This window comes from Helicoverpa armigera, chromosome 18 (assembly GCF_030705265.1).
Source record: "Helicoverpa armigera isolate CAAS_96S chromosome 18, ASM3070526v1, whole genome shotgun sequence".
Classification (NCBI taxonomy): domain Eukaryota; kingdom Metazoa; phylum Arthropoda; class Insecta; order Lepidoptera; family Noctuidae; genus Helicoverpa; species Helicoverpa armigera.
Genome location: NC_087137.1, coordinates 10,634,484 through 10,650,457, shown reverse-complemented (window position 1 = coordinate 10,650,457; position 15,974 = coordinate 10,634,484). Strand labels below are relative to the sequence as shown.

The 15,974-nt window shown below is 37.3% G+C and overlaps 1 protein-coding gene across 6 annotated transcripts in view; it reads right to left on the bottom strand.

Moving 5' to 3' along the window:
- Positions 1–15,974, bottom strand: part of LOC110380242 (stress-activated protein kinase JNK) — a 108,529-nt gene that overhangs the window by 67,860 nt on the left and 24,695 nt on the right. The window contains exon 2 of one of the 6 annotated variants that reach the window (XM_064039162.1): positions 13,491–13,528. The exons of the other annotated variants lie outside the window; for them this stretch is intronic. The gene's annotated coding sequence lies outside the window, so the exon portion shown is untranslated. The remainder of the gene's footprint in view (positions 1–13,490; positions 13,529–15,974) is intronic. 6 annotated transcript variants of the gene reach the window in all.

Sequence of the window (15,974 nt, the reverse complement as noted above, 5' to 3'; positions counted from 1 at the left end):
ACAAGACAATTGAGTTATATAAGGATCAGCTCAAATTGACGTCATTATGTATGATACCAAGAACACGACAGGAACTGAAGATAGCAATTCCTTGAAATTGTCTATCGGTACAATATACACGGAACTGCTCATTTCAATGGCTGGCATTCAGCATCGATTACGATAATGCTCATATTATTTATTGAACAAACACCTGCCGTCAAACGTAAAGGTCATAGCTGAGCCTTGGTGGAAGCAAATAGTTTCACTTTGTGTTACCATGGGAATTACTGGTGAACACACGGAATGTTCCAACCGAATACATACACCAATCCGTTTGAAACCTACGTAGCGTGAATAACGCTTTGATCGGTCGTCATTATTGCATTTTTCACAAACAAAAAATTCCAGCTAAAACCTACAAAAGTTAAGCTAATAAACAAATGGAATTTTGTGAGAATAATTCCAATTAAAACTGCAGAGTATTCCAGTCAAGCTTTTAAAAAACAGCCGGTTACACGCCACAAAGTATTTATTAATTTAAAAATTAGGCAGCGAATATCTGTGGAATGTGTACTCATGTAGGATGTAAAGCCGGGCGCACACGGGCGGAGTTTGGCGCAATATTAGGAGTGACGGCTAGCCACGTGAGTACCGTAATCAATAATTCAGGCTTCGGCCGGACGGTGTGCACTCAGCCACTGTACTGTGTACACTACAGTTTATTTCGAGCTAGAATTACAGTCGCCCGGCAGATTTAGTTCATGTTCAGTAAATAGCCGTATGGACTAGGATTTATTATGACAAAGCGTCGCTGTTTCCACGGATATAGTTTGCAGTGTAACTTTACAAACTGGAGAGCAAATACAAATATGTGTCTGGTTGAAATGAACAATGTGTGCGGAACTGAACTCAAATATCTGTATCAAGTATCTATGGCTAAGTGATAGAACATAAAGTGTTATTAAACCGTGAAGGCGTCGGAGCAAGTCGGCGGGTTCAACCGTCCGAGTCGGCACCAGTTAGTGTTATTAATATCATAGAGGCGTCTAGACCGGCCACACAGACGCACCTGATATATACGAGAAACGTGCCCCCGGGGACAAATATACAGATTGTCAGTAATACGCCATGTTAGGGGGAATGTTTCCTTATGCCGGCTGAAACTTCGCGATACGCCCAAACGACGGCAACGCTCTTAAATTGCCTTAGTTTTATTTAAATTTTGGAGCATTCCTGAGATGGGAGTTGTGGATTTCTTTTAATGTGCATTCGTGCCATTTATTTTTGCAGTCAAATGTATTTAGCCTGAGAGAATTCGAGCCAAAAAGGTTTTATGAAAGGATCGTTACTCTGTTCTGCAAATTGGCTTGTCCATGTTGTTGTGTCATGAAATTCTGGGAAAGCTCTTAGCTAGACCGTCGGCAGACTAAGTCAAAGTGTCCTTTGTCAGAGGGTATTATCGGTGAACATTTGGCACGGGGAGTCAAGGTGATCACACCACTGTCTAGACCGCCGGCGCCTCGTAAATCACAAGCAAATATCTTTACACAGTATTTAGATTAACTGGTAAGACAGTGACAAGTTGTATACATACAAAAAATAATCGGCAAATAATTTCACAAAATTAATGTACAGGCAAACCATTTGCCACTGTTCCACAACTACGTCTAAATAATAAAATAAATAATTGATTGATTAATAAGTCTTTTCCATCAAGGAGAGTTAAGTCTAACTGTTTCAAGAAACAGACAAGTTGGACAGTACGTTCTACTTAGATAGACTTTAATTATTTTAAGAATGGAGACAGTGGAAACTCGTGAATAATATAATAGACTTCCAAAGTAAAGGTTAGAAGCTAAATAAAGCTAGACGTACACTAGCGAGGCATAATGGGACGCACAAAATGTGTAACCGCAGTGTACGCATCGGCTGAATATTTGATGTAGCTAAATAACGGGAACAACACTATTGCCCTACGGTTTAGTTCATAAAATGAACAACTTATTTAATTTTAAAAAGGTTGCGTATTTGATATGCGTAACATATGATACCTTCTTGTAATTTTTATTTAATAAAATGATATCTATTTTCATATTCTATTCGTTTCCAAATATGAAAAAATTCTTGAGTATTCTTATGAGATAATATAACAACCTTATTCACGAGTCAATGAACCTCTTCATCTTTATAGACTTATCCGTGTATATCGCTATGCCGAATACGCGTAGTTTCAGCTGAGAGCGCGCACTCATAGTGAGTACATATCATGGAGAACAAAATAACCAGTGGAGGTGCCATAACGGAAAATCTTCTAAGAAAGTAACGCGGTTGAGCGGGGTACGAGGAACGTTACTGTTCCCGCCATTATACGCATTCCTTGCACTCGGCCATTTTTTGTAATACCAAAAAGCATTGACAGATGTCGCAAAGAACCCGAACGCGTCGTTTGTTTAACCGTAACTAACCGTGTTAGACATGTCTAAAGTACGTTTTGGACATAGAAGAAGGCGCCTGACCTACCTGGCATGGTGGCATCTCCACTCATCTTTGCTTACTCCGTGGTACATATACATACATATAAAACGTAAATAAAGCCGCTTATTCGGCGGCTATCAAAGCCGATAATCTGCCGAACGGCTCACTGTATCATAAAATAAAACACTCGTCAATAATTTTATGCTGGCGAGCGAAAATATTCGGTGGCGTGAATTTATCGGATAAAAACTGATTTGGTTTGTGTTTTAATAAACTATGGTAGCTGAATTTTACTTTTAATGTAAGTAGGTACATTTTATATTGACTTTGGCATATTATGAGTGACTTCAAAAGAGGAGTATAGAAACTCTTAAAGTATGGCTGTAGATGTGCACTAGTGTACTAGCTTCTGCCAGCGGTTTCACCCGCATCCCGTGGGAACTTCTTCCCGTACCGGGATAAAAAGTAGCCTATAGCCTTCCTCGATAAATGTAACACTGTTATAAATTTACAAACCGGACCAGTAGTTCCTGAGATTAGCGCGTTTAAACAAACAAACTCTTCAGCTTTATAATATTAGTATAGATTTATTTATTTCCTTACATGCATATATATTACAATATTTTTTTATTTAGATTTTTTCACAGCTAATCGTTTATCTCTGACCTACATCATCTAATCGAAGATAGGTATCACACACGTTTTAGACAGCGTAGTGATTCATAATGTTTTGAGTGTAATACTAAGTTTAACGTCCTAACATGACCGATAAAGTTTATGTCAGTCTAGAATATTTAGGTATTAAACTTACATCATGTGTTATATCTGGTAATATTATAGCTTAAGTACTTAAACATATATCGCGAAGACATATTGAGGTACAGTTAGCAAGAAAAGTCTATTAACACAATCAAAATTACAATCTACCTGAAAACGTCTGATACAAAAGCATTGTATGATTTTCTGTTGTCCAGGTCTTATCTATTCTGTCTGTAGTCGTGTCAATTACTTTAGATTTTCATGTTCACCTTTTTTTGTCTTAATGAACTTTTGTTAGTGACTGTACGTGTGTGATTGCTTTGAACTTTGAAGGCTTTATTGTCTGTTCTATATCAGGATTATTTCAGACAGCCAATTAATATGGATTGGTCTGGCTTGAGGTGAGTCAAACAATTATAATCCTTACTAACCTATACAGATAGGAGACTAATTAACTCTGGCTGTTGGTAACAATTCTAAAATAAAGCTAGCGACAGTAGGTACACATTTGGCACTTCGTTCGAAGGTTGGTTATTTATGGCTTATAATATCAATCGTTAGATCAATCTAAATACCTCCTCAGCAAAAGCTTAACCATGTATAATTACAATAATAATATAATTTCATTATAAATATTTTGTACGCCATAGTATGGCAGGATATGTTGGAACCAGAAATTTTTACCATCTATTCTACCATATTCTGACAAATAAATATTTTTGATTTGATTTGATGTAAATCAATATTTTAATATTATTCTTCGTTAATTTTAACTCAGCGATGATGTTTTAAATATCCATTTTTATTTATTTAACATTTTTGTACACATAAAACACAAACAACAATAAATAATCTTAGTTAACATGTTTGTAAGCAAACAAAAACAAAACAAAAAACAAGTTACTTATATACTACTATTTACACTACATTCACTGAGCTTTACTACAATACAGAAGCAGGCTATAAACAATAAGAATCAGGTTCCGAGTCACGACTCGATAGATAATCGGTAGGACTCGGCATCACTCGAGTGGCGCGTGATGTCGTTACGCTTGCACTAGGGATCGATAAGTGCACTTTACACCAATCCTGATCTATCAACTGTGCACCACTTGACTGTTAAACTACAGTATAGTTTCTGAAGAAATAAAGATAATAGTTTCATGAAGTTAAATAAAACAAGTAATAAGAAGTTTGTGATGAGGATGCTGAAAACACATCTAAATATGTTTACGTCGTGTGTCAGGAAAACTATGCAATTTAAGTTTTGCTTAGAATACACAGCAATAACCATTTTAATTCTGTCCATAAGAAGTAAACGAAAAGTTTATTTGAAGTAGACTAACCATGAAATATATCAACTTCACGAACAACAAAGAAACAATTTGTTTCGGTATACAAGAGCAATGAGGCATAAACTAAACACTTTTTTACTGAACTGAGTAATGACAGTGATTCACTATATCAAAATAAGTGTGACAAACAAACCGACTAAGCTCGTCACTTATTCAAGACTGGTGTCGACGCCTTTACGGCTGGCATCATGGAGAACAAAATGACTAGTGGAGGTGCTATAAGGGAAAATCGCCTAAGAACGCACGCCAAAGTAGAGGTGAGCGGGGGATGAGGAAAGTTACTATTTTCGCCCTTCTTTGAACCTGACCATTTTTTGTAATACCGAAAATCGTTGACAGATGTCTCAATGAAACGACCATTACCTTTAGTGACCCAACTGGTCGTTTTGGTCATACTGTACGAATTTAACCTAGAAGAGGGGCGCCTGTCCTACCAGCATAATGGCATCTCCGCTCATCTTTCCTTACTCCGTGGCTGGCATGGTGACTGTGGTGAGTGATGGCGGATTGTTTGTGGCGCCCTGAATATCTAATGGATGCCCCATGCCACCCCGGGGACGAACTGGACGATCTATCATCAGTTGGTTTTGAATAAATGCTTCGATTTTCTGGTTGGATGTTTTTTATGCTGATGAAAAGGTAGACCGCTGGTCGAATCTATCTAGATATGTTTTATGATTGCGATCAAGTTATCCCCTTTTACAGTAATTTATAACTTTTAAAACATCATAATATATTATTTGTCGTTACACTAAGAGCTATAGTTTAAAGCATACTTTTGTAGTTCTAGATTATGTGTCTAAAAATAAGCTCAACATTTCCAAATCAACATAAAATCTCTCCAGACTTTACAAATGACCCCGCACAGTAAACGCTGAAAGCAACATAAAGTATAAAGGAGGTTCCACACCCGAGTTTAAAGGGAATTTAAAAGGCCCTGTGTGCAGATATGCGGCGCCTGATAGTGTAAGCAATCGATTTGGCGTTTCAGGGCGCTCCTGCCGACGAAGTTGGGGGACGCTCGCAGGAGCAGCTGTGTACGTTGTAACAAGATATGTATGTATTTCAAGTAATTTCGCCAGAAAATTCAGTATCATTGTTGTAGTAGGAAAAGTTACAAACTGCTAATTTATTTTTAATATTTTTCCAGTGTTAGCTACAGGAAATGATGGTGACGAATTCTTTCCCAATTTGGTCTACTAAACCATTGCTTTATTTATTTATCTTAGTAAACGAGCTGGCTCTCCTATTCTAGATGTTTTATTAAAACAACGAGAAAACCTCGCAAAATATGATCATAAATTCAGCCCCATTACAAACGCCCTCATTAAATACATACAAATTCATGCCGTGTCGTCGTCTACAATGCGCACGCACTTCGCTGAAAGGGAGGGCTGTCATTAACCGCGCCGGGGGAGGACCACCATGGAGACAGGTGCAATAGGTTCATTCAGAATGAGGAAACTTCCACCAGTGTCTTGTTAGAGAGTTAGTTGAAATTTATGCAGCGGTTAAGGTAAATGGTAAATATGTATGGTGTTATTACAGAAAATATCGCAGACGTTTGTCACGTGCTAAAAAAATCTTTAAACTCTTCTCAAATGTCTGTTTCATTTTGTTAATAACACCACTAGCGTTTGATCTCGTACAAGTAAAGCATTCTAAGGTTACAATCTGATAAAAATTACCCCCGCAGCTTACTTTATCGCGCGCTGTTAACTGATCTTCTGCCCCCTTATTTATTGGAGCCTCGAGGGACAAAGGGGTTGAGGTAGCGTACATACATGTGTAATTATTTCGTGAACCGACTTCCACTCGAGCGAGCTACGCTTTCTTCAAACATATCCGAGGCTTGATAGGGTAATGTTTCAATCAGTTTTGACTCGTTAGATGGTTTAACTGCGCGTTTGAACTCATCGGCGCTATTGAGGTGTATCGAAGCGATTGTGGTTGTGTTGATCGATTAATTATGCGTCGTTATCGTAACGAGCCGCCATTGTTTATTGAAGACAGCAATTTTGGTATTGTTCTCAATTTATGATGATCATCTTTTAGAGTTCATTTTGCTTTAATAAGACATTATAGTCTGAATAAATGGTCGTGGAGTCGTGGTGGCCTAGTGGGCAAAGAACCAACCTCTCGAGTATGAGGGCGCGGGTTCGATTCCAGGTCAGGCAAGTACCAATGCAACTTTTCTAAGTTTGTATGTACTTTCTAAGTATATCTTAGACGCAAATGACTGTGTTTCGGATGGCACGTTAAACTGTAGGTCCCGGCTGTCATTGAACATCCTTTTCAGTCGTTACGGGTAGTCAGAAGCCAGTAAGTCTGACACCAGTCTAACCAAGGGGTATTGGGTTGCCCGGGTAACTGGGTTGAGGAGGTCAGATAGGGCAGTCGCTCCTTGTAAAGCACTGGTACTCAGCTTCATCCGGTTAGACTGGAAGCCGACCCCAACGTAGTTTGGGAAAAAGGCTCGGAGGATGGGAGGATGGAGTCTGAATAAATGGCTACATTGAAATGTAGGTAAATTTGACATCCTTCTACTAATGTTCCCAATAAAATAGTCACGTTCAAAAAGCCAAACGACCTTTACTAAAAGTTGTTCAAACCTAAAAAAACAAGTTACCGAATAAAAGGCAAATTCAGACGTTTGACAAGGTTTCCCAATGAAAAGAGGTCAGGCTCGATTGAAACATTACGAAGTTAAGACGTGATTGGTTTGGGTTACAAAAATATTTGTAACGCAGAAAATCTTATCAGATAATATTTGCTCCAGTATTAAATTTTTCTTTATTAAGTTTGCGTCAGATACCCCTATATTTAGTTTACTTTAGGAAGTTAAATATCTGTACTTGGTAACAAAAGGTCTTCAAAATTACAATCGCTCCAATATCCTTGGCAAAAAAGATTAACTTGAACTAACAGCGGCTATAAAAATGAGAAAATGTTATAAAACAATATCCGTCGGCTCATACCTTAGGTCAATAAGGGTGTAATCCCACAGATCCGATTACGTAGAATGTAGCTTTAATTTCTTCCGAGAAGGCCGTCGATTTCATTTCACTAATCTTTTTTTATTAAATTCATAAAATTTTCATGATACGTTTTTATTAAAATGAAGATTTTATGGCAGGGTATAAGTTCTGGGGAATCTAGAGTTACGGAATGAAATTAGTTATATCTTTGCACCTGTGTTTGCGTAGGATGTCTGCAGGGACTGGGGGTCTTAAAAGAAAGCATGATTTTCATTTACACTGTAGATTCTTCAATTTAATTATGTTAAGTAAGATGACTGAAGAATTTTTAAACTTAACTCAAGTCTTTATAGTGTTCAAAACATTTACTAAACGAGAACATAAGAAACAAAATGAAACACATTCCCCGTTTACCTACTCGTCTTATTGATATTAATTTACATCGTTATTTTAGTCTTTTATACCTATGTAATAGTTATTTTTAGAAGAAGTCGGTTCTCTTTGATCAGTGCGTTGCAAAACACACACGTGCGCGTTTAATTAGTGGAGTCCTTTGTGAACTTTGGCAGCTGCTTTTATTTTATAAATATTATAGCCTGGCATTTGCTGCGTAACGTAACTTTGGGCTTGTTACTTAGATAGATCGGGTAGGTACTGGACCGTCTGATGCTTTTCTATGTTTCGGAAAACACAACATTGTACTCTTCAAATGAATGTTAAGGGCGCCAAATTATTTGGCTTTTCTTTTCGGCATAACAAATAAAACGGGCTGGACAAACAGATTTATATCATCTTCAAAAGGGCTTAGAAGATGACTCGAGTGTCACAACACAACCTATCGGCGAAAACAAACTAATTCACTCACAAATGTGTTTGTGATTCTACCCTCCAAACAGACATGACTAACTATCGGAACCCCCCAAAAACAGGAGTATTCAGGTAGCCTACCAGAACATATTGGCTAATAACAATATTTTACGTACGAGCGCTCCCTTCAGCGGGAACAGCACTAATTCGACGACAACCCTCCCGAGGGCAGAGGGAGCGATCTGAGGGTAGACTTACACTTCATTGACTGAGGTGAGGTAACGGCGGGACCGAGGGTTACTTTTAACCGGCATGGTTTGTTTGTTTACTGCAGTTCAGTCTGCCTCCCAGTTATATTTTGTGGCATTGAAATAATGATAGAAAATCGCAGTTGTCATGTTCAATGCCGTGGTATTTTATTGTTTCGTGCTGCAAGTATTGATCGGTGTTTTAAAGCTATTGTTGACTTTGATTGCTGTACAAGATATTGGTATGGTAGTTAGTATTTATTTTGCAAATATTTGTTGCAATCATCATCATCATCAAAGTCATTCCCCCATAGATTGGGGATCGTGACCATCATTAGTCACTGTCAGCAATGAGGTTGTTGCAATAAGCAGAGACAAATTCAGTCTTTAATTCGAACAAAAAGACTTATGTAAATTCCTTAATACCTCTCTTTTATGTACTTATAGTCGACATACATTTAACTAAACTACTAAATATTACCGTTTAGTACAAGCAACTCATCTCCTAACACGGTATATGAGTAAAAAAAACCTTCCTCGACAACTTCATGGCAGCCAAAAAATATGATATAAAAATAAAACAAGATCAGTACAGAGCTTAGAAGAATCCTGTGTGTCGGTTATTAAGTTTCGGTAGGAGTACCGCGCAAATATTTGCCGGAGCTTCGAATATTATATTCCGAGGAGCGCTGACGGAACGGTGCTATCGATCATGCCTTGTATACTAGGGTTTATTTTACAAGGGTGCTGAATTTGCCGACGTGTGGCTGTTAAGGATAGAGCTAGTTCTATTTTAGGACACTGCGAATGAAATATCTGGTAAAATACTAGGTACAATCAAAAACTTTGACAATGCCTTATACAAGGTGTTGATTTGCATTTGTGCCATAGTTCAGAAGGAGGACATACAATACGTAAATAATCGATTGGAATTACAGTAGATGGGAAATAAGTAATATGCACTGCTTTTTTTGTCATTGTAATGTCGTGGTATTTCAGAAGTAATCCAATTTTATGAATGAAATTTATGAGTGATCGTTGCGTATGCTTTGTGTTTGCGTTTGTGTGAGGGTGCAGCACGGTTTTAAGGTCAGTATCACACGCGCCAAGTTTAAACGAGGCTAGATAAAAAAAATAAGATAAAAAATATAGAAAAAAAATAAAGAAAAAAAATTACTTACCAATTTTTTTATTGATTTGGGTCGAGAATCATTAGCATAAAATTGCCTCCTTGAGTATGGCACGGATGCAAATCAACAGCTTGTATACGAGATTAAAATAACTTTGCTACAGAGGATAACAGAAAGTTAAAGTAAATCAAAACTTAGTCCAAAAGCAGAAAAATAAGGCGTATTTATTTTCGCTAATAGTTTAGCCCACGAACTCGCCAGACAAACGGCCCCATTGTCACTTACATTCTCATTAAACGTACTTAATTACAACATTAACTATTTATTCCATTTAATGTGTCTGCGTACAAAGGTGAATGACAAACTGAACTGTTTTCACGCCTGAAATACAGTCTCGAGTGAGCTTAAACGGTTTTTATTTAATAAAACTTTATTTCGGAGCCGAGAGCACTTAGGTCTTACCGTCTTTTATTTAAATTCTTTTACAGAGTATTGGAATAAATTAACTTTTAAGAATAAAATGTAGCATTTATTGATTAGGGGTAAGCTGTAGGCAATAGAATTGAGAAATATATTCCAACGTATGCTAAAAAATGAATTATTGATGGTCCAATAACGTGAAACTTTCCCGCCGATAAATCAAACGTTGACGCTGAAATGAAATGCAACTTTGTATAGCTATGCGAACAAAGTTTGGCGACACAACGCTTTCATGAGTTTTTTACGTTCCATCGTCTACATTCTTTGTTATATGTGAATTGTATTCCGCCTGACGAAAAGCTAGTGTCGCTATAGCGCAAGTATTTCCGTAACAAAATATTGTTAAAGTGAGTTATGAATCTCAAAAACAAATCCAACAAATATTTTAGCCAACCAAGGGACAACACCTATGTAGTGTAAAAAGTATAGTCCTTAAATCACGTTAATGTAAAAGCCGCTATAATTTAGGAGTCTCGACAGACAAACGCACCTTTTACCATTGACATGGAATCCCGCCATTAATCACTGCTAGGCAGCTGACTATCCATTACCGTGAGTTCTAATGCACCTGCCCTAATAGTTATGCACTATAACAATGACTATAGAAGGAATTATGAATCAAAATGATTTGAAGTAGCCGAGGATTAAAGCTGTTAAACTGCCTATAGTATAAAAGATCGGGTATTGAACCCCGCATAGGATATTGAAATAAGTTATCAAAAGTGAGAATTTGGCTGACTCAGAATAACATTTACCTATCAAACTCGTTTGACCACTTATCAAAAAAAGGAACAGGTTCTCAATGTGGTTGTGGCTATTTCTGTGCTTTATAGGTAAGAATCACAAGTAAATAAACTGATCATCTGTTTAATGCATACGTCATCGTCCTCCTGACTTTATCCCAATTTATCTAGGGTCGGCGCAGCATGTTTTCTTCTTCCATACTCTTCTATCCGCCATCATCTCACACGTCACACTCCTTCTAGCCACATCCTCTACGTAGATTAACATGTATAGACAAGGCTAAGTATAGTTTGTGCATCGGCTGCGCAGTGAAGCGGCTGTAATATGAAGCCCGTCATTCGTGCGCGACCATCAACTTAATGTGTTCTAAAGCGGTTCGTAAACACTGCCGCTCATAGGGCTGACGGGAACTGGCGAAAGTAGTGGGAAAAGTCCAAGGGGAATATTTATTTGTAGTACGATTTTCTAACTCAATAACAAGTCTCTCATCTATGTATCATATAAAAATGAAACCCGCCTTCGGTTGTCACGACATAACATGAAAACGGCTTGACCGATTTGGTTGAAAATTAGAGGGGAGGTAACTTAGACCTTTTTTTTTTCCGACGTCAAAAATCATCAAATGACCCCTCCCGCTGTGGGTTAGCAGCGGTGAGGGAGTGTCAGACTCTTACTGACTAAAAACCGTCGTGTTCCGTCATAGGCCTTTTATGTACCAGGGCCGCGGTATCTCTTTCGAACAACCCGCAGCCCCGGCAGGCCTTGGCCCTGCTGGGCCCCGCTGAGGTAACTTAGACCTGGGAGAAGGTTTTAGGATAGTTTTTGTTGTCACCATCCGGCTACGGGACGCGGGTGAAACCGCGGGCGAAAGCTAGTTATTAATATTTATGATGCTCTCTCAGTTAATTGGCTTTTCGAACCTAATCAAACCACATAAATATTTGATACTGTATACATTTATTAAGAAGTATAACGTATAAGCTATTTATGACTGCATAAACATGATTGCAAAATCTTAGTATAAGGGTGCAGATTCTTCAATCTTATTTATAAAAAAAAACTGGACATTTTGAAAAAGCAGCTTTATCTTCACCTAAACCGAATTTTAGTTTGACAAGAAACCATAGTTTATCTTACCATGCCACGATAACATAAATAATTGACCAACAACTACTTACAAAAAGCCTGTTTACCAAACAAAATCGCAACACTGAAGAGCAAGCTCACCATCTCAAGAGATTGAAGTGGGGAAAGGCCCCTTGCTTCCAAAACTCATTTACCGAATCGCTTTGTTTACAATCGAACACAAGGATGGAAACATTCCCAAAAATTCATTCTTCGGACAGCGGCCATTGTTTTTTTTTTCGTCCGATTACTTATAAAAAACTCCGTCAATGAAAAGAAGCTAGTAATCTGAAAATGAAAATCGCTGAAATATCTCGCCAATTGGTACGCCTGAATGATTTCAATAAAGTTTAATTTTGCTCGGAACATTATTTTGTACATTTTTATAAACGGAATCCGAGGACAGACGGTCTATTTTGTACTGAGAATCAAATAAACAATGTCTCGGTGTTCTATTTCTGGAAAAGTGTGGGTATTTAACAAAAGAATACATTCCACAACTCACATTCAGATATATAACTATTTATATAACCTAAATTATATAAATTCATCATGAAATATGTAATACCGCTAACAACATAAATGTACTATTCCGGACATATTTTCTTGCTTTTAAGTTGAGAACATATTTTTTTATATTACATATTAGGATTTTAAAACTGTAACAGCTAATAAATTTATACTGAAATAATTTTCATTAAAAAGTTTGGTAAAGGTCTCCAGTGTCACCCCTGAGTCCACCATAAAAGATAATTTACTGCGAACATAAAAGATCAGTTTTAACAATCAAACTTACAGCGAAAGCTTCTGTAAATGACACCTAAATCTGAATGAAGTCACTGACCTTTCACGGATTAATTGAATCACAATAGAATTATCCGATATTTCCACGAGTTTCAAATTATTAACAATTACCACCAATAACTAATTAAGAATTTAATGCTCAATAAATTATTGAAAGTGAAACAAATTTTATATGCAGTAATTACGTGAAAATGTTCGCCTATTTGCTCGTAATTACGCGGAATTCATATCATATTGCAGAATTTCAGTACGTAAATATTAATTTAATTTGCTTTCCCAAATTGTTTTATATTAAAACTCGGTTATTTTTCGAACATGGACCACCTACATATGTAGGTTTTATATTTTATTGCGTTTTGCATACAAGTTTCATCACTCCATACATAGGATTCACCTTAAACTAACTGCAAATCTATGACACAGCTCTCAGCGAACATTAAACTTGCTACGAAAAACTACGGCGTAGCAAAGTGCTACGTGTCATCGTAGCAACCGCTACGAACTTTGTCATAATTCCGTAGTCGTTCGTGCGACAAATACTAACTTAGTACGATTTACACGAGTTTAACATTTTGGGTGAGGAAATAAAGTTTTAGGTCTTACTTGTATAGTGTGTGTTAAGTTTAGAAGTTGGTGCTTACCTGAAAAGAGAAAGAAACTGGGTTAATATTACAACACAAAAATCACGGCCGTTTAGAGCACTTTTAACACACATGAAACAATAAGTATAAATATTTTGCACTATAAATATAAGTCAGTCAATAAGGCTAGCCTTGGAAAAGATAGTCCAGTAATACACCAGATACTCATACATCTATTATTCTTAAATTTTATATACAGCCAACGAGCCAGTCATATTTCTATAAACTCCATTCTCTCACAAAGTGAATTTCCTTGGAAGCAAAAGGCAAACGCGTCAACAGGCTGCTTTGCAGTAAACACGGTTAGCGTATGTAAAGAGCTATCGCTTCCACGACCGTTAACTACTGCAGTTTATAATAGGGAATTTAACTTGGACCAGAAAGTTTTAATTACTTCATCCTGTTTTGAGCATCGATTTATTTTGGAATTATTTTAAGTCCACAAGTGTGAGAGACAGACAAAACACAAAATGTCAATGAAAGGAATTCTTGAGATTTTTTTATACATATAGCTATAGCAAAATAAATTATGAGAAATTAAATACCTAATCAATGTGCTAGATAAAAGACAAGACATTGAGCATCCATTTTTGTAGCCACCTATACAAGTGTAAACTTGTTTATAAACGCGTAATCACTTTCTGCTGTCTTAAGAAATATCGCTCTTTGGATCTCCAAGAAAATACACAGCTTTAAACCCCTGCTATTGGCCTTACAAAACAACAAGGTAGTGTAACAACACCTCTAGTTATAATTAATGAGTCGAGTTCATCGACACGAGAGCGCCGGCAATGACTTGCCGATAACTCGTCACTATTACACACTAATGCGATATTGATGTAAGGGGTTCCGTTCTTCAATATGTTGTAGATATAAGAACTTTGGTAGAAAATCTTTAAGTTTCGACACATGGGAGGATTATTTGAAATATTGGACCTAAATTAAAACTTTACTTAACTAACTTATGAACCCACGCGCAATATCCACGTCTTATTTTTGGTGATAGGATCATCAGACGACCCTCTTACTGGTGTGATCATCATGCTTTTAGTAACTGAAGTCCACGTCTATTCTTTCTGTTGTAACAGGGTCGTGCTAACTCCTTTGAACAATTCCGCAGCCCCGGCAGAGTTTGCTGACTAACTCTTTGAATATGCAACCTGCATCCTTTTTAATTCTTTGCTACTATAATAATTAAACCCAATGCAGTCCACTAGACTTCTTTCACTGTCTCTTGCTCTACATAAAAATAGTAACGACTACTTTCCACCTCAAATGCTGCACCATTCACTAGGTTTAAAAGGTTTGCAGTAATCAAACGGTAATGTTTCAGGAATAAGTAGTAACTACACGTCACACTGAACTTCAGGACGCGGAGAGATTAACTGTGTTTTATGTGGTATGTACTGGATTAGCTGACTTAGGTCTTACCGTAGTTACGCCACTTAATCTGGGTTAAAGACTGTATAAATCTCTCTAAGCTAGATAAGTAATTTGCGAATAATTTTAACATTTTTCTATGAATTATGTTACTGCTTTCTTAACTTACACGAATTCACAAAAACAGCGTACCTATGTACTTTTATAACACGCAGACTAATCAGATTCCCAGTACAGACTAACGTCCACATAAATGCGAGTATTAGCAAAGTGATTCACAAATAGAAGAAGTTTCGTTTGATCTGAAAGCGTCTGAAGCCGAACTAATCGAGTTGTGAGTGCAGGCAGCCGCACTAATGAAATAAGGCCGCGTCACGACTCACGCTTGACCAACATACGTACAACTTGGTGCAAGTCTGAGCTTTGTTTAGCACAACTTAGTTTTAGCTTCGGTTGCTGAGGCTAGTGTTAAAATGCATGAGTTTCTATTAACGTTCCGTTCTTGTTGCTTTCTAAAATTACTAAGTACTTAGTTTGTTATGGAAGTACTTTATAGAAATCGGGTAAGCACGTTAATGATGAAAAAGACAGCTAGTATATCTAACTCGAGTGCCCAGTGTGCACATTGAGATGATCTGGCTCTCGTTACGGTAAAGTTTAAAGGTAAATAGACGAGACTCTAATCTTATATCTTGGTCATATTTATGTCAGACTGCTATATGTATAGTCGCAGACAAGTGTCAGTAACCAATGGCCTCAAAAACATCAAACACATGACATGGACATGGATTGAAATCAGTATGAAAGGCGTTCGACCAGGACTAAGCGTCGCCGGTTCAGCTCCGGTTTCCGCACGTTTCGGAGCCGACACGGTTCCGGCAAGACCGACGTTATGTCATGAATTCAATTGTGCGGAATGCGGATATCGAACCTACTACCGTCACAAATAAACGACAGCCGTTCAATATTGCGTCACTGTGACATGTCCACCTACACATAAGGAAAAAAAATATGAAAGTAGGAAAGCGTATACATTAGTAAACAATTATTGTTTTGGTTTAATACA